The following is a 24,655-nucleotide window of genomic DNA, read 5'->3' as shown; positions in this document are numbered from 1 at the left end:
GGGCCCGACAAGGCCCGACAGGGCCCGACGGAGTCCGGCAGGGCCCGTGGAAACCCGAAAGAGCCCGACGGAGCATGACAGGGCTCAGTGGAGTCCGACAGGGCCCGAGGAAACCCGACAGGGCCCGACGGAACCGGACAGGGCCTGAGCAAACCCGACAGGGCCCGAGCAAACCCGACAGGGCCCGACAAAGCCTGCCAAGGCCCGAGAAAACCTGACAGGGCTCGACGGAGCCCGACAGGGCCCGAGCAAACCCGACAGGGCCCGACGGAGCCTGACAGGGCCCGAGCAAACCCGACAGGGTCCGACGAAGCCTGACAGGGCTTCAGCAAACCCGACAGGGCCCGAGCAAACCCGACAGGGCCCGACGGTGCCCGACAGGGCCCGAGGAAACCAGACAGGGCCCGACAGAGCCCGACAGGGCCCGAGCAAACCCGACAGGGCCTGAGCAAACCCGACAGGGTTCGACAAAGCCTGACAGGGCTTGATGGAGCCCGACAGGGCCCGAGGAAACCCGACAGGGCCCGACGGAGCCTGACAGAGCCCGAGCAAACCCGACAGGGCTCGACGGAGCCCGATAGGGCCCGAGCAAACCCGACAGGGCCTGACGGAGCCCGACAGGGCCCGAGGAAACCCAAAAGGGCCCGACGAAGCCTGACAGGGCTCGATAAAGCCCGACAGGGCCCGAGGAAACCCGACAGGGCCCGACGGAGCCTGACAGGGCTTGAGCAAACCCGACAGGACCCGATGGAGCCCGACAGGGCTCGAGCAAACCCGACAGGGTCCGACGAAGCCTGACAGGGCTTCAGCAAACCCGACATGGCCCGAGCAAACCCGACAGGGCCCGACGGAGCCCGACAGAGCCCGAGGAAACCCGACAGGGCCCGACGGAGCCCGACAGGGCCCGAGCAAACCCGACAGGGCCCGACGGAGCCCGACAGGGCCCGAGCACACTCTACAGGGTCCGACGAAGCCTGACAGGGCTTCAGAAAACCCGACAGGGCCCGAGCAAACCGACAGGGCCCAACGGAGCCCGACAGGGCCCGAGGAAACCAGACAGGGCCCGACAGAGCCCGACAGGGCCCGTGCAAACCCGACAGGGCCTGAGCAAACCCGACAGGGTTCGACAAAGCCTGACAGGGCTCGATGGAGCCCGACAGGGCCCAAGGAAACCCGACAGGGCCCGACAGAGCCCGACAGTGCCCAAGCAAACCTGACAGGGCCCGACGGAGCCCGACAGGACACGAGCAAACCCGAGAGGGCCTGACGGAGCCTGACAGAGCCCGAGCAAACCCGACAGGGCCCGAGCAAACCTGACAAAGCTCGACGGAGCCTGACAGGGCACGAGCAAACCCGACAGGGCCCGAGCAAACCTGACAGGGCCCAACGGATCCCGACAGGGCCTGAGCAAACCTGACAGGGCCCGACACAGCCCGACAGGACGCGGGCAAACCCGACAGGGCCCGAGCAAACTCGACAGGGCCTGACAAGGCCCGACGGGGCCTGAGCAAACCCGACAGGACCCGACAAAGCCTGACATGGTCCGATGGAGACCGACAGGGCCCGAGCAAACCCGACAGGGCTCGATGGAGCCCGACAGGGCCCGAGGAAACCCGACAGGGCGCGACGGAGCCTGACAGGGCCCGAGCAAACCCGACAGGGCGCGACGGAGCCTGACAGGGCCCGAGCAAACCCGACAGGGCTCGACGGAGCCCGACAGGGCCTGAGGAAACCAGACAGGGCCCGACGGAGCCCGACAGGGCCCTAGCAAACCCGACAGGGCCTGAGCAAACCGGACAGGGCCCGACGGAGCCCGACAGGGCCTGAGGAAACCAGACAGGGCCCGACGGAGCCCGACAGGGCCCTAGCAAACCTGTAAGGGCCCGACGGAGCCTGACAGGGCTCGATGGAGCCCGACAGGGCCCAAGGAAACCCGACAGGGCCCGACGGAGCCTGACAGAGCCCGAGCAAACCCGACAGGGCCTGACGGAGCCCGACAGGGCGCGAGCAAACCCGAAAGGGCCCGACGAAGCCTGACAGGGCTCGCTGGAGCCCGACAGGGCCCGAGGAAACCCGACAGGGCCCGACGGAGCCTGACAGAGCCCGAGCAAACCCGACAGGACCCGATGGAGCCCGACAGGGCTCGAGCAAACCCGACAGGGCCCGACGGAACCCGACAGGGCCCGAGCAAACCCGAAAGGGCCCGACGGAGCCTGACAGGGCTCGATGGAGCCTGACAGGGCCTGAGGAAACCCGACAGGGCCCCACGGAGCCCGACAGGGCCCGAGCAAACCCGACAGGGCCTGACGGAGCCCGACAGGGCCCGAGCAAACCCGACAGGGCCTGATGGAGCCTGACAGGGCCCGGGCAAACCCGACAGGGCACGCTGGAGCCCGACAGAGCCCGAGCAAACCCGATAGGGCCCAACAAGGCCCGACAGGGCCCGAGCAAACATGACAGGACCTGACAAAGCCTCACAGGGCCCGACGGAGCCCGACAGGGCCTGAGCAAACCCGAAAGAGCCCGACAGAGTCTGACAGGGCTCGATAGAGTCCGACAGGGCCCGAGGAAAACCGACAGGGCCCGACGGAACCCGAGAGGGCCCGACGGAACCCGAGAGGGCCAGAGGGAATCCGACAGGGCCCGACGGAGCCTGACAGGGCCCGAGCAAACCCGACAGGGTTCGACGGAACCTGACAGGGCCCGAGCAAATCCGACAGGGCCCGAGCAAACCCGACAAGGCCCAACGGATCCCGACAGGGCCTGAGCAAACCTGACAGGGCCTAACGGAGCCCGACAGGGCACTAGCAAACCCGACAGGGCCTGACGGAGCCTGACAGGGCCCGAGCAAACCCGACAGGGCCCGAGCGAATCTGACAGAGCCCGACGGAGCCCGACAGGACGCGGGCAAACCCGACAGGTCCCGAGCAAACCCGACAGGGCCTGACAAGGCCCGACAGGGCCCAAGCAAACCTGACAGGGCCTGACGGAGCCCGACAGGGGTCGAGCAAACCCGACAGGGCCTGACGGAGCCTGACAGGGCCCGAGCAAACCTGACAGGGCCCGAGAGAACCTGACAGGGCCCGACGGAGCCCGACAGGGCGCGAGGAAACCCGACATGGGATGACAAGGCCCGACAGGGCCTGAGCAAACCCGACAGGACCCGCCAAAGCCTGATAGGGTCCGATGGAGCCCGACAAGGCCCGAGGAAACCCGACAGGGCGCGACGGAGCCTGACAGGGCCCGAGCAAACCCGACAGGGTTCGACGGAGCCCGACAGGGCCCGAGCAAACCCGACAGGGCCCGACGGACCCTGACAGGGCCCGAGCAAACCCGACAGGGTTTGACGAAGCCTGACAGGGCTTCAGCAAACCCGACAGGGCCCGAGCAAACCCGACAGGGCCCGACTGTGCCCGACAGGGCCTGAGGAAACCAGACAGGGCCCGACAGAGCCCGACAGGGCCCGAGCAAACCCGACAGGGCCTGAGCAAACCCGACAGGGTTCGACAAAGCCTGACAGGGCTTGATGGAGCCCGACAGGGCCCGAGGAAACCCGACAGGGCCCAACGGAGCCTGACAGAGCCCGAGCAAACCCGACAGGGCTCGACGGAGCCCGATAGGGCCCGAGCAAACCCGACAGGGCCAGACGGAGCCCGACAGGGCCCGAGGAAACCAGACAGGGCCCGACGGAGCCCGACAGGGCCCTAGCAAACCCGACAGGGCCTGAGCAAACCCGACAGGGCCCGACGGAGCCCGACAGGGCCCTAGCAAACCCGACAGGGCTTGACAAAGCCTGACAGGGCCCGAGCAAACCCGACAGGTCTTGAGCAAACCCGACAGGGCCCGACAAGGCCCGACAGGGCCCGAGCAAACCCGACAGGGCCCGAGCAAACCCGACAGGGTTCGACAAAGCCTGACAGGGCTCGATGGAGCCCGACAGGGCCCGAGCAAACCCGACAGGGCCCGAGCAAACCTGACAGGGCACGAAGGAGCCCGACAGGGCCCGAGCAAACCCGACAAGGCCCAACGGATCCCGACAGGGCCTGAGCAAACCTGACAGGGCCCGACGGAGCCCGACAGGGCACGAGCAAACCCGACAGGGTTCGACGGAGCCCGACAGGGCCCGAGCAAACCCGACAGGGCCCGACGGAGCCTGACATGGCCCGAGCAAACCCGACAGGGTCCGACGAAGCCTGACAGGGCTTCAGCAAACCCGACAGAGCCCGAGCAAACCCGACAGGGCCCGACGGTGCCCGACAGGGCCCGAGGAAACCAGACAGGGCCCGACAGAGCCCGACAGGGCCCGAGCAAACCCGACAGGGCCTGAGTAAACCCGACAGGGTTCGACAAAGACTGACAGGGCTTGATGGAGCCCGACAGGGCCCGAGGAAACCCGAAAGGGCCCGACGAAGCCTGACAGGGCTCGATGGAGCCCGACAGGGCCCGAGGAAACCCGACAGGGCCCGACGGAGCCTGACAGGGCTCGAGCAAACCCGACAGGACCCGATGGAGCCCGACAGGGCTCGAGCAAACCCGACAGGGTCCGACGAAGCCTGACAGGGCTTCAGCAAACCCGACATGGCCCGAGCAAACCCGACAGGGCCCGACGGAGCCCGACAGAGCCCGAGGAAACCAGACAGGGCCCGACGGAGCCCGACAGGGCCCGAGCAAACCCGACAGGGCCCGAGCAAACCCGAAAGGGCCCGACGAAGCCTGACAGGGCTCGATGGAGCCCGACAGGGCCAGAGGAAACCCGATAGGGCCTGATTGAGCCCGATAGGGCCCGAGCAAACCCGACAGGGCCTGACGGAGCCTGACAGGGCCCGGGCAAACCCGACAGGGCACGCTGGAGCCCGACAGAGCCCGAGCAAACCCGACAGGGCCCGACAAGGCCCGACAGGACCCGAACAAACCTGACACGTCCTGACAAAGCCTGACAGGGCCCGACGGAGCCCGCCAGGGCCCGAGCAAACCCGAAAGAGCCCGACGGAGCCTGACAGGGCTCAGTGGAGTCCGACAGGGCCCGAGGAAACCCGACAGGGCCCGACGGAGCCTGACAAGGCCCGAGCAAACCGACAGGGCCCAACGGAGCCCGACAGGGCCCGAGGAAACCCGACAGGGCCCGACAGAGCCCGACAGGGCCCTAGCAAACCCGACAGGGCCTGAGCAAACCCGACAGGGTTCGACAAAGCCTGACAGGGCTCGATGGAGCCCGACAGGGCCCAAGGAAACCCGACAGGGCCCGACGGAGCCCGACAGGGCACGAGCAAACCAGACAGGGCCTGACGGAGCCTGACAGGGCCCGAGCAAGCCCGACAGGGCCCAACGGATCCCGACAGGGCCCAAGCAAACCTGACAGGGCCCGACGGAGCCCGACAGGGCACGAGCTAACTCGACAGAGCCTGACGTAGCCTGACAGGGCCCGAGCAAACCCGACAGGGCCCGAGCGAATCTGACAGGGCCCGACGGAGCCCGACAGGACGTGGGCAAACACGGCAGGGCCCGAGCAAACCCGACAGGGCCAGACAAAGCCCGACAGGGCCTGAGCAAACCCGACAGGACCCGACAAAGCCTGACAGGGCTCGATGGAGCCCGACAGGGCCCAAGGAAACCCGACAGGGCCCGACGGAGCCCGATAGGGCCCGAGCAAACCCGACAGGGCCTGACGGAGCCCGACAGGGCCCGAGCAAACCTGAAAGGGCCCGACGAAGCCTGACAGGGCTCGATGGAGCCCGACAGGGCCCGAGGAAACCCGACAGGGCCCGACGGAGCCCGATAGGGCCCGAGCAAACCCGACAGGGCCCGATGCAGCCCGACACGGCTCGAACAAACCCGACAGGGCCTGAGCAAATCCGACAGGGCCCGACGGAGCCCGACAGGGCCCGAGCAAACCCGAAAGGGCCCGACGGAGCCTGACAGGGCTCGATGGAGCCCGACAGGGCCCGAGGAAACCCGACAGGGCCCCACGGAGCCCGATAGGGCCCGAGCAAACCCGACAGGGCCTGACGGAGCCCGACAGGGCCCGTGCAAACCCGACAGGGCTCGACAAGGCCCGATGGAGCCCGAGCAAACCTGACAAGACCTGACAAAGCCTGACAGGGCCCGACGGAGCCCGACAGGGCTTGGGCAAACCCAAAAGAGCCCGACGGAGCCTGACAGGGCTCGATGGAGCCCGACAGGGCCCGAGGAAACCCGACAGGGCCCCACGGAGCTTGATAGGGCCCGAGCAAACCCGACAGGGCCTGATGGAGCCTGACAGGGCCCGGGCAAACCCAACAGGGCCCGACAGGGCCCGACAGGGCCCGAGCAAACCTGACAGGACCTGACAAAGCCTGACAGGGCCCGACGGAGCCCGATAGGGCCTGAGCAAACCTGACAGGACCTGACAAAGCCTGACAGGGCCCGACGGAGCCCGACAGGGCCTGAGCAAACCCGAAAGAGCCCGACGGAGCCTGACAGGGCTCGATAGAGTCCGACAGGGCCCGAGGAAACCCGACAGGGCCCGACGGAACCCGAGAGGGCCCGACGGAACCCGAGAGGGCCCGACGGAACCCGAGAGGGCCCGAGGGAATCCGACAGGGCCCGACGGAGCCCGACAGGGCCCGAGCAAACCCGAAAGGGCCCAACGAAGCCTGACAGGGCCCGAGCAAGCCCGACAGGGTTCGACAAAGCCTGACAGGGCTCGATGGAGCCCGACAGGGCCCGAGCAAACCCGACAGGGCCCAAGCAAACCCGACAGGGTTCGACAAAGCCTGACAGGGCTCGATGGAGCCCGACAGGGCCCGAGCAAACCCGACAGGGCCCGAGCAAACCTGACAGGGCACGAAGGAGCCCGACAGGGCCCGAGCAAACCCGACAAGGCCCAACGGATCCCGACAGGGCCTGAGCAAACCTGACAGGGCCCGACGGAGCCCGACAGGGCACGAGCAAACCCGACAGGGTTCGACGGAGCCCGACAGGGCCCGAGCAAACCCGACAGGGCCCGACGGAGCCTGACAAGGCCCGAGCAAACCCGACAGGGTCCGACGAAGCCTGACAGGGCTTCAGCAAACCCGACAGAGCCCGAGCAAACCCGACAGGGCCCGACGGTGCCCGACAGGGCCCGAGGAAACCAGACAGGGCCCGACAGAGCCCGACAGGGCCCGAGCAAACCCGACAGGGCCTGAGTAAACCCGACAGGGTTCGCCAAAGCCTGACAGGGCTTGATGGAGCCCGACAGGGCCCGAGGAAACCCGAAAGGGCCCGACGAAGCCTTACAGGGCTCGATGGAGCCCGACAGGGCCCGAGGAAACCCGACAGGGCCCGACGGAGCCTGACAGGGCTCGAGCAAACCCGACAGGACCGATGGAGCCCGACAGGGCTCGAGCAAACCCGACAGGGTCCGACGAAGCCTGACAGGGCTTCAGCAAACCCGACATGGCCCGAGCAAACCCGACAGGGCCCGACGGAGCCCGACAGGGCCCGAGGAAACCAGACAGGGCCCGACGGAGCCCGACAGGGCCCGAGCAAACCCGACAGGGCCCGAGCAAACCCGAAAGGGCCCGACGAAGCCTGACAGGGCTCGATGGAGCCCGACAGGGCCCGAGGAAACCCGATAGGGCCTGATTGAGCCCGATACGGCCCGAGCAAACCCGACAGGGCCTGACGGAGCCTGACAGGGCCCGGGCAAACCCGACAGGGCACGCTGGAGCCCGACAGAGCCTGAGCAAACCCGACAGGGCCCGACAAGGCCCGACAGGGCCCGAACAAACCTGACACGTCCTGACAAAGCCTGACAGGGCCCGACGGAGCCCGCCAGGTCCCGAGCAAACCCGAAAGAGCCCGACGGAGCCTGACAGGGCTCAGTGGAGTCCGACAGGGCCCGAGGAAACCCGACAGGGCCCGACGGAGCCTGACAAGGCCCGAGCAAACCGACAGGGCCCAACGGAGCCCGACAGGGCCCGAGGAAACCCGACAGGGCCCGACAGAGCCCGACAGGGCCCTAGCAAACCCGACAGGGCCTGAGCAAACCCGACAGGATTCGACAAAGCCTGACAGGGCTCGATGGAGCCCGACAGGGCCCAAGGAAACCCGACAGGGCCCGACGGAGCCCGACAGTGCCCAAGCAAACCTGACAGGGCCCGACGGAGCCCGACAGGGCACGAGCAAACCAGACAGGGCCTGACGGAGCCTGACAGGGCCCGAGCAAGCCCGACAGGGCCCAACGGATCCCGACAGGGCCCAAGCAAACCTGACAGGGCCCGACGGAGCCCGACAGGGCACGAGCTAACTCGACAGAGCCTGACGTAGCCTGACAGGGCCCGAGCAAACCCGACAGGGCCCGAGCGAATCTGACAGGGCCCGACGGAGCCCGACAGGACGTGGGCAAACACGACAGGGCCCGAGCAAACCCGACAGGGCCAGACAAGGCCCGACAGGGCCTGAGCAAACCCGACAGGACCCGACAAAGCCTGACAGGGCTCGATGGAGCCCGACAGGGCCCAAGGAAACCCGACAGGGCCCGACGGAGACCGATAGGGCCCGAGCAAACCCGACAGGGCCTGACGGAGCCCGACAGGGCCCGAGCAAACCTGAAAGGGCCCAACGAAGCCTGACAGGGCTCGATGGAGCCCGACAGGGCCCGAGGAAACCCGACAGGGCCCGACGGAGCCCGATAGGGCCCGAGCAAACCCGACAGGGCCCGATGCAGCCCGACACGGCTCGAACAAACCCGACAGGGCCTGAGCAAATCCGACAGGGCCCGACGGAGCCCGACAGGGCCCGAGCAAACCCGAAAGGGCCCGACGGAGCCTGACAGGGCTCGATGGAGCCCGACAGGGCCCGAGGAAACCCGACAGGGCCCCACGGAGCCCGATAGGGCCCGAGCAAACCCGACAGGGCCTGACGGAGCCCGACAGGGCCCGTGCAAACCCGACAGGGCACGCTGGAGCCCGACAGAGCCCGAGCAAACCCGACAGGGCTCGACAAGGCCCGATGGAGCCCGAGCAAACCTGACACGACCTGACAAAGCCTGACAGGGCCCGACGGAGCCCGACAGGGCTTGAGCAAACCCAAAAGAGCCCGACGGAGCCTGACAGGGCCCGAGGAAACCCGACAGGGCCCCACGGAGCCCGATAGGGCCCGAGCAAACCCGACAGGGCCTGATGGAGCCTGACAGGGCCCGGGCAAACCCAACAGGGCCCGACAAGGCCCGACAGGGCCCGAGCAAACCTGACAGGACCTGACAAAGCCTGACAGGGCCCGACGGAGCCCGACAGGGCCTGAGCAAACCCGAAAGAGCCCGACGGAGCCTGACAGGGCTCGATAGAGTCCGACAGGGCCCGAGGAAACCCGACAGGGCCCGACGGAACCCGAGAGGGCCCGACGGAACCCGAGAGGGCCCGACGGAACCCGAGAGGGCCCGAGGGAATCCGACAGGGCCCGACGGAGCCCGACAGGGCCCGAGCAAACCCGAAAGGGCCCGACGAAGCCTGACAGGGCCCGAGCAAACCCGAAAGGGCCCGACGAAGCCTGACAGGGCTCGATGGAGCCCGACAGGGCATGACGGAGCCCGACAGGGCCCGAGCAAACCCGAAAGGGCCCGACGAAGCCTGACAGGGCTCGATGGAGCCCGACAGGGCCCGAGAAAACCCGACAGGGCCCGACGGAGCCCGATAGGGCCCGAGCAAACCCGACAGGGCCCGATGGAGCCCGACAGGGCTCGAGCAAACCCGACAGGGTCCGACGAAGCCTGACAGGGCTTCAGCAAACCCGACATGGCCAGAGCAAACCCGACAGGGCCCGACGGAGCCCGACAGAGCCCGAGGAAACCAGACAGGGCCCGACGGAGCCCGACAGGGCCCTAGCAAACCCGACAGGGCCCGACGGAGCCCGACAGGGCCCGAGCAAACCCGACAGGGCCCGGCGGAGCCCGACAGGGCCCTAGCAAACCCGACAGGGCCTGAGCAAACCCGACAGGGCCCGACGGAGCCCGACAGGGCCTGAGGAAACCAGAAAAGGCCCGACGGAGCCCGACAGGGCCCTAACAAACCCGACAGGGCTTGACAAAGCCTGACAGGGCCCGAGCAAACCCGACAGGTCTTGAGCAAACCCGACAGGGCCCGACAAGGCCCGACAGGGCCCGAGCAAACCCGACAGGGCCCGAGCAAACCCGACAGGGTTCGACAAAGCCTGACAGGGCTCGATGGAGCCCGACAGGGCCCGAGCAAACCCGACAGGGCCCGAGCAAACCCGACAGGGTTCGACAAAGCCTGACAGGGCTCGATGGAGCCCGACAGGGCCCGAGCAAACCCGACAGGGCCCGAGCAAACCTGACAGGGCACGAAGGAGCCCGACAGGGCCCGAGCAAACCCGACAAGGCCCAACGGATCCCGACAGGGCCTGAGCAAACCTGACAGGGCCCGACGGAGCCCGACAGGGCACGAGCAAACCCGACAGGGTTCGACGGAGCCCGACAGGGCCCGAGCAAACCTGACAGGGCCCGACGGAGCCTGACAGGGCCCGAGCAAACCCGACAGGGTCCGACGAAGCCTGACAGGGCTTCAGCAAACCCGACAGGGCCCGAGCAAACCCGACAGGGCCCGACGGTGCCCGACAGGGCCCGAGGAAACCAGACAGGGCCCGACAGAGCCCGACAGGGCCCGAGCAAACCCGACAGGGCCTGAGGAAACCCGACAGGGTTCGACAAAGCCTGACAGGGCTTGATGGAGCCCGACAGGGCCCGAGGAAATCCGACAGGGCCCGACGGAGCCTGACAGAGCCCGAGCAAACCCGACAGGGCTCGACGGAGCCCGATAGGGCCCGAGCAAACCCGACAGGGCCTGACGGAGCCCGACAGGGCCCGAGGAAATCCGAAAGGGCCCGACGAAGCCTGACAGGGCTCGATGGAGCCCGACAGGGCCCGAGGAAACCCGACAGGGCCCGACAGAGCCTGACAGGGCTCGAGCAAACCCGACAGGACCCGATGGAGCCCGACAGGGCTCGAGCAAACCCGACAGGGTCCGACGAAGCCTGACAGGGCTTCAGCAAACCCGACATGGCCCGAGCAAACCCGACAGGGCCCGACGGAGCCCGACAGAGCCCGAGGAAACCAGACAGGGCCCGACAAAGCCCGACAGGGCCCGAGCAAACCCGACAGGGCCCGACGGAGCCCGACAGGGCCCGAGCAAACCCGAAAGGGCCCGACGAAGCCTGACAGGGCTCGATGGAGCCCGACAGGGCCCGAGGAAACCCGATAGGGCCTGATTGAGCCCGATAGGGCCCGAGCAAACCCGACAGGGCCTGACGGAGCCTGACAGGGCCCGGGCAAACCCGACACGGCACGCTGGAGCCCGACAGAGCCCGAGCAAACCCGACAGGGCCCGACAAGGCCCAAGAGGGCCTGAACAAACCTGACACGTCCTGACAAAGCCTGACAGGGCCCGACGGAGCCCGCCAGGGCCCGAGCAAAACCGAAAGAGCCCGACGGAGCCTGACAGGGCTCAGTGGAGTCTGACAGGGCCCGAGGAAACCCGACAGGGCCCGACGGAGCCTGACAGGGCCCGAGCAAACCCGACAGGGTTCGACGGAGCCCGACAGGGCCCGAGCAAACCCGACAGGGTCTGACGAAGTCTGACAGGGCTTCAGCAAACCCGACAGGGCCCGAGCAAACCCGACAGGGCCCGACGGAGCCCGACAGGGCCCGAGGAAACCAGACAGGGCCCGACAGAGCCCGACAGGGCCCGAGCAAACCCGACAGGGCCTGAGCAAAACCGACAAGGTTCGACAAAGCCTGACAGGGCCCGACGGAGCCCGACAGTGCCCGAGCAAACCCGACAGGGCCCAACGGATCCCGACAGGGCCTGAGAAAACCTGACAGGGCCCGACGGAGCCTGACAGGGCCCGAGCAAACCCGACAGGGCCTGACGGAGCCTGACAGGACCCGAGCAAACCCGACAGGGCCCGAGCGAATCTGACAGGGCCCGACGGAGCCCCACAGGACGCGGGCAAACCCGACAGGGCCCGAGCAAACCCGACAGGGCCTGACAAGGCCCGACAGGGCGCGAGCAAACCCGACAAGACCCGACAAAGCCTGACGGGGTCCGATGGAGCCCGACAGGGCCCGAGCAAACCTGACAGGGCTCGATGGAGCCCGACAGGGCCCTAGGAAACCCGACAGGGCGCGACGGAGCCTGACAGGGCCCGAGCAAACCCGACAGGGCTCGACGGAGCCCGACAGGGCCTGAGGAAACCAGACAGGGCCCGACGGAGCCCGACAGGGCCCTAGCAAACCCGACAGGGCCTGAGCAAACCCGACAGGGCCCGACGGAGCCCGACAGGGCCTGAGGAAACCAGAAAGGGCCCGACAGAGCCCGACAGGGCCCTAGCAAACCCGACAGGGCTTGACAAAGCCTGACAGGGCCCGAGCAAACCCGACAGGTCCCGAGCAAACCCGACAGGGCCCGACAAGGACCGACAGGGCCCGAGCAAACCCGACAGGGCCCGAGCAAACCCGACAGGGTTCGACAAAGCCTGACAGGGCTCGATGGAGCCCAACAGGGCCCGAGCAAACCCGACAGGGCCCGAGCAAACCCGACAGGGTTCGACAAAGCCTGACAGGGCTCGATGGAGCCCGACAGGGCCTGAGCAAACCCGACAGGGCCCGAGCAAACCTGACAGGGCACGAAGGAGCCCGACAGGGCCCGAGCAAACCCGACAAGGCCCAACGGATCCCGACAGGGCCTGAGCAAACCTGACAGGGCCCGACGGAGCCCGACAGGGCACGAGCAAACCCGACAGGGTTCGACGGAGCCCGACAGGGCCCGAGCAAACCCGACAGGGCCCGACGGAGCCTGACAGGGCCCGAGCAAACCCGACAGGGTCCGACGAAGCCTGACAGGGCTTCAGCAAACCCGACAGGGCCCGAGCAAACCCGACAGGGCCCGACGGTGCCCGACAGGGCCCGAGGAAACCAGACAGGGCCCGACGGAGCCTGACAGAGCCCGAGCAAACCCGACAGGGCTCGACGGAGCCCGATAGGGCCCTAGCAAACCCGACAGGGCCTGACGGAGCCCGACAGGGCCCGAGGAAACCCGAAAGGGCCCGACGAAGCCTGACAGGGCTCGATGGAGCCCAACAGGGCCCGAGGAAACCCGACAGGGCCCGACGGAGCCTGACAGGGCTCGAGCAAACCCGACAGGACCCGATGGAGCCCGACAGGGCTCGAGCAAACCCGACAGGGTCCGACGAAGCCTGACAGGGCTTCAGCAAACCCGACATGGCCTGAGCAAACCCGACAGGGCCCGACGGAGCCCGACAGAGCCCGAGGAAACCAGACAGGGCCCGACGGAGCCCGACAGGGCCCGAGCAAACCCGACAGGGCCCGACGGAGCCCGACAGGGCCCGAGCAAACCCGAAAGGGCCCGACGCAGCCTGACAGGGCTCGATGGAGCCCGACAGGGCCCGAGGAAACCCGATAGGGCCTGATTGAGCCCGATAGGGCCCGAGCAAACCCGACAGGGCCTGACGGAGCCTGACAGGGCCCGGGCAAACCCGACAGGGCACGCTGGAGCCCGACGGAGCCCGAGCAAACCCGACAGGGCCCGACAAGGCCCGACAGGGCCCGAACAAACCTGACACGTCCTGACAAAGCCTGACAGGGCCCGACGGAGCCCGCCATGTCCCGAGCAAACCCGAAAGAGCCCGACGGAGCCTGACAGGGCTCAGTGGAGTCCGACAGGGCCCGAGGAAACCCGACAGGGCCTGACGGAGCCTGACAAGGCCCGAGCAAACCGACAGGGCCCAACGGAGCCCGACAGGGCCCTAGCAAACCCGACAGGGCCTGAGCAAACCCGACAGGGTTCGACAAAGCCTGACAGGGCTCGATGGAGCCCGACAGGGCCCAAGGAAACCCGACAGGGCCCGACGGAGCCCGACAGTGCCCAAGCAAACCTGACAGGGCCCGACGGAGCCCGACAGGGCACGAGCAAACCAGACAGGGCCTGACGGAGCCTGACAGGGCCCGAGCAAGCCCGACAGGGCCCAACGGATCCCGACAGGGCCCAAGCAAACCTGACAGGGCCCGACGGAGTCCTACAGGGCACGAGCTAACTCGACAGAGCCTGACGTAGCCTGACAGGGCCCGAGCAAACCCGACAGGGCCCGAGCGAATCTGACAGGGCCCGACGGAGCCCGACAGGACGTGGGCAAACCCGACAGGGCCCGAGCAAACCTGACAGGGCCGGACAAGGCCCGACAGGGCCGGAGCAAACCCGACAGGACCCGACAAAGCCTGACAGGGCTCGATGGAGCCCGACAGGGCCCAAGGAAACCCGACAGGGCCCGACGGAGACCGATAGGGCCCGAGCAAACCCGACAGGGCCTGACGGAGCCCGACAGGGCCCGAGCAAACCTGAAAGGGTCCGACGAAGCCTGACAGGGCTCGATGGAGCCCGACAGGGCCCGAGGAAACCCGACAGGGCCCGACGGAGCCCGATAGGGCCCGAGCAAACCCGACAGGGCCCGATGCAGCCCGACACGGCTCGAACAAACCCGACAGGGCCTGAGCAAATCCGACAGGGCCTGACGGAGCCCGACAGGGCCCGAGCAAACCCGAAAGGGCCCGACGGAGCCTGACAGGGCTCGATGGAGCCCGACAGGGCCCGAGGAAACCCGACAGGGCCCCACAGAGCCCGATAGGGCCCGAGCAAACCCGACAGGGCCTGACGGAGCCCGACAGGGTCCGTGCAAACCCGACAGGGCACGCTGGAGCCCGACAGAGCCCGAGCAAACCCGACAGGGCTCGACAAGGCCCGATATAGCCCGAGCAACCCTGACACGACCTGACAAAGCCTGACAGGGCCCGACGGAGCCCGACAGGGCTTGAGCAAACCCAAAAGAGCCCGATGGAGCCTGACAGGGCTCGATGGAGCCCGACAGGGCCCGAGGAAACCCGACAGGGCCCCACGGATCCCGATAGGGCCCGAGCAAACCCGACAGGGCCTGATGGAGCCTGACAGGGCCCGGGCAAACCCGACAGGGCCCGACAAGGCCCGACAGGGCCTGAGCAAACCTGACAGGACCTGACGAAGCCTGACAGGGCCCGACGGAGCCCGACAGGGCCTGAGCAAACCCGAAAGAGCCCGACGGAGCCTGACAGGGCCCGAGCAAACCCGAAAGGGTTTGACGAAGCCTGACAGGGCTCGATGGAGCCCGACAGGGCCCGAGGAAACCCGACAGGGCGCGACGGAGCCCGATAGGGCCCGAGCAAACCCGACAGGGTTCGACGGAGCCCGACAGGGCCCGAGTAAACCCGACAGGGTTTGACGAAGCCTGACAGGGCTTCAGCAAACCCGACAGGGCCCGAGCAAACCCGACAGGGTTCGACGGAGCCCGACAGCGCCCGAGTAAACCCGACAGGGTCCGACGAAGCCTGACAGGGCTTCAGCAAACCCGACAGGGCCCGAGCAAACGCGACAGGGCCAGACGGAGCCCGACAGGGCCCGAGGAAACCAGACAGGGCCCGACAGAGCCCGACAGGGCCCGAGCAAACCCGACAGGGACCGAGCAACCCGACAGGGTTCGACAAAGCCTGACAGGGCTTGATGGAGCCCGACAGGGCCCGACGGAGCCTGACAGAGCCCGAGCAAACCCGACAGGGCTCGACGGAGCCCGATAGGGCCCGAGCAAACCCGACAGGGCCTGACGGAGCCCGACAGGGCCCGAGCAAACCTGAAAGGGCCCGACGAAGCCTGACAGGGCTCGATGGAGCCCGACAGGGCCTGAGAAAACCCGACAGGGCCCGACAGAGCCCGATAGGGCCCGAGCAAACCCGACAGGGCCCGATGGAGCCCGACAGGGCTCGAGCAAACCCGACAGGGTCCGACGAAGCCTGACAGGGCTTCAGCAAACCCGACATGGCCCGAGCAAACCCGACAGGGCCCGACGGAGCCCGACAGAGCCCGAGGAAACCAGACAGGGCCCGACGGAGCCCGACAGGGCCCGAGCAAACCCGACAGGGCCCGACGGAGCCCGACAGGGCCCGAGCAAACCCGACAGGGCCTGACGGAGCCTGACAGAGCTCGATGGAGCCAGACAGGGCCGGAGGAAATCCGACAGGGCCTGATTGAACCCGATAGGGCCCGAGCAAACCCGACAGGGCCTGACGGAGCCTGACAGGGCCCAGGCAAACCCGACAGCGCACGCTGGAGCCCGACAGAGCCCGAGCAAACCCGACAGGGCCCGACAAGGCCCGACAGGGCCCGAGCAAACCTGACACGTCCTGACAAAGCCTGACAGGGCCCGACGGAGCCCGCCAGGGCCCGAGCAAACCTGAAAGAGCCCGACGGAGCCTGACAGGGCTCAGTGGAGTCCGACAGGGCCCGAGGAAACCCGACGGGCCCGACGGAACCCGACAGGGCCTGAGCAAACCCGACAGGGCCCGAGCAAACCCGACAGGGCCTAGACAAGGCCCGACAGGGCCAGAGCAAACCTGACAGGGCTCGATGGAGCCCGACAGGGCCCGAGGAAACCCGATAGGGCCTGACGGAGCCTGACAGGGCCCGAGCAAACCCGACAGGGTTCGACGGAGCCCGACAGGGCCCGAGCAAACCCGACAGGGTCCGACGAAGCCTGACAGGGCTTCAGCAAACCCGACAGGGCCCGAGCAAACCCGACAGGGCCCGACGGAGCCCGACAGGGCCCGAGGAAACCCGATAGGGCCCGACAGAGCCCGACAGGGCCCGAGCAAACCCGACAGGGCCTGAGCAAACCCGACAGGGTTCGACAAAGCCTGACAGGGCCCGACGGAGCCCGACAGTGCCCGAGCAAACCCGACAGGGCCCAACGGATCCCGACAGGGCCTGAGCAAACCTGACAGGGCCCGACGGAGCCTGACAGGGCCCGAGCAAACCCGACAGGGCCTGACGGAGCCTGACAGGGCCCGAGCAAACCCGACAGGGCCCGAGCGAATCTGACAGGGCCCGACGGAGCCCCACAGGACGCGGGCAAACCCGACAGGGCCCGAGCAAACCCGACAGGGCCTGACAAGGCCCGACAGGGCGCGAGCAAACCCGACAGGACCCGACAAAGCCTGACGGGGTCCGATGGAGCCCGACAGGGCCCGAGCAAACCCGACAGGGCTCGATGGAGCCCGACAGGGCCCTAGGAAATTCGACAGGGCGCGACGGAGCCTGACAGGGCCCGAGCAAACCCGACAGGGCTCGACGGAGCCCGACAGGGCCTGAGGAAACCAGACAGGGCCCGACGGAGCCCGACAGGGCCCGAGCAAACCCGACAGGGCCTGAGAAACCCGACAGGGCCCGACGGAGCCCGACAGGGCCTGAGGAAACCAGAAAGGGCCCGACGGAGCCCGACAGGGCCCTAGCAAACCCGACAGGGCTTGACAAAGCCTGACAGGGCCCGAGCAAACCCGACAGGTCCCGAGCAAACCCGACAGGGCCCGACAAGGCCTGACAGGGCCCGAGCAAACCCGACAGGGCCCGAGCAAACCCGACAGGGTTCGACAAAGCCTGACAGGGCTCGATGGAGCCCGACAGGGCCCGAGCAAACCCGACAGGGCCCGAGCAAACCCGACAGGGTTCGACAAAGCCTGACAGGGCTCGATGGAGCCCGACAGGGCCCGAGCAAACCCGACAGGGCCCGAGCAAACCTGACAGGGCACGAAGGAGCCCGACAGGGCCCGAGCAAACCCGACAAGGCCCAACGGATCCCGACAGGGCCTGAGCAAACCTGACAGGGCCCGACGGAGCCCGACAGGGCACGAGCAAACCCAACAGGGTTCGACGGAGCCCGACAGGGCCCGAGCAAACCCGACAGGGCCCGGCGGAGCCTGACAGGGCCCGAGCAAACCCGACAGGGTACGACGAAGCCTGACAGGGCTTCAGCAAACCCGACAGGGCCCGAGCAAACCCGACAGGGCCCGACGGTGCCCGACAGGGCCCGAGGAAACCAGACAGGGCCCGACAGAGCCCGACAGGGCCCGAGCAAACCCGACAGGGCCTGAGCAAACCCGACAGGGTTCGACAAAGCCTGACAGGGCTTGATGGAGCCCGACAGGGCCCGAGGAAACCCGACAGGGCCCGACGGAGCCTGACAGAGCCCGAGCAAACCCGACAGGGCTCGACGGAGCCCGACAGGGCCCGAGGAAACCCGACAGGGCCTGACGGAGCCCGACAGGGCCCGAGGAAACCCGAAAGGGCCCGACGAAGCCTGACAGGGCTCGATGGAGCCCGACAGGGCCCGAGGAAACCCGACAGGGCCCGACGGAGCCCGACAGGGCCCGAGCAAACCCGACAGGGCCCGACGGAGCCCGACAGGGCCCGAGCAAACCCGACAGGGCCCGACGGAGCCTGACAGAGCTCGATGGAGCCAGACAGGGCCGGAGGAAATCCGACAGGGCCTGATTGAACCCGATAGGGCCCGAGCAAACCCGACAGGGCCTGACGGAGCCTGACAGGGCCCAGGCAAACCCGACAGCGCACGCTGGAGCCCGACAGAGCCCGAGCAAACCCGACAGGGCCTGACAAGGCCCGACAGGGCCCGAGAAAACCTGACACGTCCTGACAAAGCTTGACAGGGCCCGACGGAGCCCGCCAGGGCCCGAGCAAACCTGAAAGAGCCCGACGGAGCCTGACAGGGCTCAGTGGAGTCCGACAGGGCCTGAGGAAACCCGACAGGGCCCGACGGAACCCGACAGGGCCTGAGCAAACCCGACAGGGCCCGAGCAAACCCGACAGGGCCTAGACAAGGCCCGACAGGGCCAGAGCAAACCTGACAGGGCTCGATGGAGCCCGACAGGGCCCGAGGAAACCTGATAGGGCCTGACGGAGCCTGACAGGGCCCGAGCAAACCCGACAGGGTTCGACGGAGCCCGACAGGGCCCGAGCAAACCCGACAGGGTCCGACGAAGCCTGACAGGGCTTCAGCAAACCCGACAGGGCCTGAGCAAACCCGACAGGGTTCGAGAAAGCCTGACAGGGCCCGACGGAGCCCGACAGTGCCCGAGCAAACCCGACAGGGCCCAACGGATCCCGACAGGGCCTGAGCAAACCTGACAGGGCCCGACAGAGCCCGACAGGGCCCGAGCAAACCCGACAGGGCCTGACGGAGCCTGACAGGGCCCGAGCAAACCCGACAGGGCCCGAGAGAATCTGACAGGGCCCGACGGAGCCTCACAGGACGCGGGCAAACCCGACAGGGCCCGAGCAAACCCGACAGGGCCTGACAAGGCCCGACAGGGCGCGAGCAAACCCGACAGGACCCGACAAAGCCTGACGGGGTCCGATGGAGCCCGACAGGGCCCGAGCAAACCCGACAGGGCTCGATGGAGCCCGACAGGGCCCTAGGAAACCCGACAGGGCGCGACGGAGCCTGACAGGGCCCGAGCAAACCCGACAGGGCTCGACGGAGCCCGACAGGGCCTGAGGAAACCAGACAGGGCCCGACGGAGCCCGACAGGGCCCTAGCAAACCCAACAGGGCCTGAGCAAACCCGACAGGGTTCGAGAAAGCCTGACAGGGCCCGACGGAGCCCGACAGTGCCCGAGCAAACCCGACAGGGCCCGACGGAGCCCGACAGGGCCCGAGCAAACCCGTAAGGGCCCGACGGAGCCTGACAGGGCTCGATGGAGCCCGACAGGGCCCGAGGAAACCCGACAGGGCCCGACGGAGCCCGATAGGGCCCGAGGAAACCCGACAGGACCCGATGGAGCCCGACAGGGCTCGAGCAAACCCGACAGGGCCTGAGCAAATCCGACAGGGCCCGACGGAGCCCGACAGGGCCCGAGCAAACCCGAAAGGGCCCGACAGAGCCTGACAGTGCTCGATGGAGCCCGACAGGGCCCGAGGAAACCCGACAGGGCCCCACGGAGCCCGATAGGGCCCGGGCAAACCCGACAGGGCACGCTGGAGCCCGACAGAGCCCGAGCAAACCCGACATGGCCCGACAAGGCCCGACACGGCCCGAGCAAACCTGACAGGACCTGACAAAGCCTGACAGGGGCCGACGGAGCCCGACAGGGCTTGAGCAAACCCGAAAGAGCCCGACGGAGCCTGACAGGGCTCGATAGAGTCCGACAGGGCCCAAGGAAACCCGACAGGGCCCGAGCAAACCCGAGAGGGCCCGACGGAACCCGAGAGGGCCCGAGGGAATCCGACAGGGCCCGACGGAGCCTGACAGGGCCCAAGCAAACCTGACAGGGCCTGACGGAGCCCGACAGGGGTCGAGCAAACCCGATAGGGCCTGACGGAGCCTGACAGGGCCCGAGCAAACCTGACAGGGCCCGAGAGAACCTGACAGGGCCCGACGGAGCCCGACAGGGCGCGAGCAAACCCGACAGGGGCTGACAAGGCCCGACAGGGCCTGAGCAAACCCGACAGTCCCCGACAAAGCCTGATAGGGTCCGATGGAGCCCGACAGGGCCCGAGGTAACCCGACAGGGCGCGACGGAGTTTGACAGGGCCCGAGCAAACCCGACAGGGTTCGACGGAGCCCGACAGGGCCCGAGCAAACCCGACAGGGTCCGACGAAGCCTGACAGGGCTTCAGCAAACCCGACAGGGCCCGAGCAAACCCGACAGGGCCCGACGGAGCCCGACAGGGCCCAAGGAAACCAGACAGGGCCCGACAGAGCCCTACAGGGCCCGAGCAAACCCGACAGGGCCTGATGGAGCCCGACAGGGTCCGGGCAAACCCGATAGGGCACGCTGGAGCCCGACAGAGCCCGAGCAAACCCAACAGGGCCCGACAAGGCCCGACAGGGCCCGAGCAAACCTGACAGGGCCCGACGGAACCCGAGAGGGCCCGACGGAACCCGAGAGGGCCCGAGGAAATCCGACAGGGCCTGACGGAGCCTGACAGGGCCCGAGCAAACCCGACAGGGCCCGACAGAGCCCGACAGGACCCGAGCAAACCCGACAGGGCCCGAGCAAACCCGACAGGGTTCGACAAAGCCTGACAGGGCTCGATGGAGCCCGACAGGGCCCGAGGAAACCCGACAGGGCCCGACGGAGCCTGACAGGGCCCGAGCAAACCCGACAGGGCTCGACGGAGCCTTACAGGGCCCGAGCAAACCCGACAGGGCCCGAGCAAACCTGACAGGGCCTGATTGAGCCCGATAGGGCCCGAGCAAACCCGACAAGGCCCAACGGATCCCGACAGGGCCTGAGCAAACCTGACAGGGCCCGACGGAGCCCGACAGTGCACAAGCAAACCCGACAGGGCCTGACGGAGCCTGACACGGCCCGAGCAAACCCGACAGGGCCCGAGCGAATCTGACTGGGCCCGACGGAGCCCGACAGGACGCGGGCAAACCCGACAGGGCCTGACAAGGCCCGACAGGGCCCGAGCAAACCTGACAGGGCCTGACGGAGCCTGACAGGGCTCGAGCAAACCCGATAGGGCCTGACGGAGCCTGACAGGGCCCGAGCAAAACTGACAGGGCCCGAGAGAACCTGACAGGGCCCGACGGAGCCCGAGAGGGCGCGAGCAAACCTGACAGGGGCTGACAAGGCCCGACAGGGGCTGAGCAAACCCGACAGGACCCGCCAAAGCCTGATAGGGTCCGATGGAGCCCGACAGGGCCCGAGCAAACCCGACAGGGCCCGAGCAAACCTGACAGGGCTCGATCGAGCCCGACAGGGCCCGAGGAAACCCGACAGGGCGGGACGGAGCCTGACAGGGCCCGAGCAAACCCGACAGGGTTCGACGGAGCCCGACAGGGCCCGAGCAAACCTGACAGGGTCCGACGAAGCCTGAAAGGGCTTCAGCAAACCCGACAGGGCCTGAGCAAACCCGACAGGACCCGAGCAAACCCGACAGGGTCCGACGGAGCCCGACAGGGCCCGAGGAAACCAGACAGGGCCCGACAGAGCCCGACAGGGCCCGAGCAAACCCGACAGTGCCCGAGCAAACCCGACAGGGTTCGACAAAGCCTGACAGGGCTTGATGGAGCCCGACAGGGCCCGAGGAAACCCGACAGGTTTCGACAAAGCCTGACAGGGCTTGATGGAGCCCGACAGGGCCCGAGGAAACCCGAGAGGGCCCGACGGAGCCTGACAGAGCCCGAGCAAACCCGACAGGGCCTGACGGAGCCCGACAGGGCCCGAGCAAACCCGACAGGGCCCGACAGAGCCCGATAGGGCCCGAGCAAACCTGACAGGGCCCGATGGAGGCCGACAGGGCTCGAGCAAACCCGACAGGGTCCGACGAAGCCTGACAGGGCTTCAGTAAACCCGACATGGCCCGAGCAAACCCGACAGGGCCGACGGAGCCCGACAGAGCCCGAGGAAACCAGACAGGGCCCGACGGAGCCCGACAAGGCTCGAGAAAACCCGACAGGGCCCGACGGAGACGGACAGGGCCTGAGCAAACCCGAAAGGGCCCGACGGAGCCTGACAGGGCTTGATGGAGCCCGACAGGGCCCGAGGAAACCCGATAGGGCCTGATTGAGCCCGATAGGGCCCGAGCAAACCCGACAGGGCCTGACGGAGCCTAACAGGGCCCGGGTAAACCCGACAGGGCACGCTGGAGCCCGACAGAGCCCGAGCAAACCCGACAGGGCCCGACAAGGCCCGACAGGGCCCGAGCAAACCTGACACGTCCTGACAAAGCCTGACAGGGCCCGACGGAGCCCGCCAGGGCCCGAGCAAACCCGAAAGAGCCCGACGGAGCCTGACAGGGCTCAGTGGAGTCCGACAGGGTCCGAGGCAACCCGACAGGGCTCGACGGAATCCGACAGGGCCTGAGCAAACCCGACAGGGCCCGAGGAAACCCGACAGGGCCCGACGGAGCCTGACAAGGCCCGAGAAAACCTGACAGGGCTCGACGGAGCCCGACAGGGCCCGAGCACACTCGACAGGGTCCGACGAAGCCTGACAGGGCTTCAGAAAACCCGACAAGGCCCGAGCAAACCGACAGGGCCCAACGGAGCCCGACAGGGCCCGAGCAAACCCGACAGGGCCTGAGCAAACCCGACAGGGTTCGACAAAGCCTGACAGGGCCCGACGGAGCCCGACAGGGCGCGAGCAAACCCGACAGGGCCCGAGCAAACCCTACAGGGTTCGACAAAGCCTGACAGGGCTTGATGGAGCCCGACAGGGCCCGAGGAAACCCGACAGGGCCCGACGGAGCCTGACAAGGCCCGAGCAAACCCGACAGGGCTCGACGGAGCCCGATAGGGCCCGAGCAAACCCGACAGGGCCTGACGGACTCTATCGAGCCCTGTCAGGCTTTGTCGGGCTCTTTCAAGTTTGCTCGGGCCCTGTCAGGCTCTGTCAGGCCCTGTCGGGTTTGCTCGTGCCCTGTCGGGCTCCGTCGAACCCTGTCAGGTTTTCTCAGGCCCTGTCGGGATCCGTTGGGCCTTGTCGGGTTTGCTCGGGCCCTGTCGGGCTCCTTCGTGCCCTGTCAGGTTTGCTCGGGCCCTGTCGGGTTTGCTCGGGCCCTGTCAGGCTCCGTCGGGCCCTGTCGGGTTTCCTCGGGCCCTGTCGGGCTCCATCGAGCCCTGTCAGGCTTTGTCGAACCCTGTCGGGTTTGCTCGGGCCCTGTCGGTTTTGCTCGGGTCCTGTCGGGCTCTGTCGGGCCCTGTCGGGTTTGCTCGGGCCCTGTCAGGCTCCGTCGGGCCCTGTCGGATTCCCTCGGGCCCTCTCGGGTTCCGTCGGGCCCTGTCGGGTTTCCTCGGGCCCTGTCGGACTCTATCGAGCCCTGTCAGGCTCCGTCGGGCTCTTTCAAGTTTGCTCAGGCCCTGTCAGGCTCCGTCGGGCCCTGTCAGGCTTTGTCAGGTCCTGTCAGGTTTGCTCGGGCCCTGTCGGGCCTTGTCGGGCCCTGTCGGGTTTGCTTGGGCTCTGTCGGGCTCCAGCGTGCCCTGTCGAGTTTGCCCGGGCCCTGTCAGGCTCCATCAGGCCCTGTCGGGTTTGCTCGGGCCCTATCGGGCTCCGTCGGGCCCTTTCGGGTTTGCTCGGGCCCTGTCGGGCTCCGTCGGGCCCTGTCGGATTTGCTCAGGCCCTGTCGGGCTCCTTCGGGCCCTGTCGGGTTTCCTCTGGCCCTGTCAGGCTCTGTTGGGCCCTGTCGGCTTGCTCGGGCCCTGTCGGGTTTTCTGAAGGCCTGTCAGGCTTCGTCGGACCCTCTCAAGTGTGCTCGGGCCCTGTCGGGCTCCGTCGAGCCCTGTCAGGTTTTCTCAAGCCTTGTCAGGCTCCGTCGGGCCCTGTCGGGTTTGCTTGGGCCCTGTCGGGTTTGTTCAGGCCCTGTCGGGTTCCGTCGGGCCCTGTCGGGTTTCCTCGGGCCTTGTCGGACTCCACTGAGCCCTGTCAGGCTTTGTCGGGCTCTTTCGGTTTTGCTCGGGCCCTGCCGGGCTCCGTCGGGCCCTGTCAGGCTTTGTCAGGACGTGTCAGGTTTGCTCGGGCCCTGTCGGGCCTTGTCGGGCCCTGTCGGGTTTGCTCGGGCTCTGTCGGGCTCCAGCGTGCCCTGTCGGGTTTGCCCGGCCCCTGTCAGGCTCCGTCAGGCCCTGTCGGGTTTGCTCGGGCCATGTCGGGTTTGCTTAAGCCCTGTCAGGCTTCGTTGGACACTGTCGGGTTTGCTCGAGACCTGTCGGGCTCCATCGGGCCCTGTCGGGTTTGCTCGGGCCTTATCGGGCTCCGTCGGGCCCTGTCGGGTTTCCTCGGGCC

The sequence above is a fragment of the Patagioenas fasciata genome, chromosome 34 (genome assembly GCF_037038585.1).
Source record: "Patagioenas fasciata isolate bPatFas1 chromosome 34, bPatFas1.hap1, whole genome shotgun sequence".
Taxonomy (NCBI): domain Eukaryota; kingdom Metazoa; phylum Chordata; class Aves; order Columbiformes; family Columbidae; genus Patagioenas; species Patagioenas fasciata.
The sequence above is the reverse complement of the archived record's forward strand: the minus strand, read 5'-3'. Positions refer to the sequence as shown.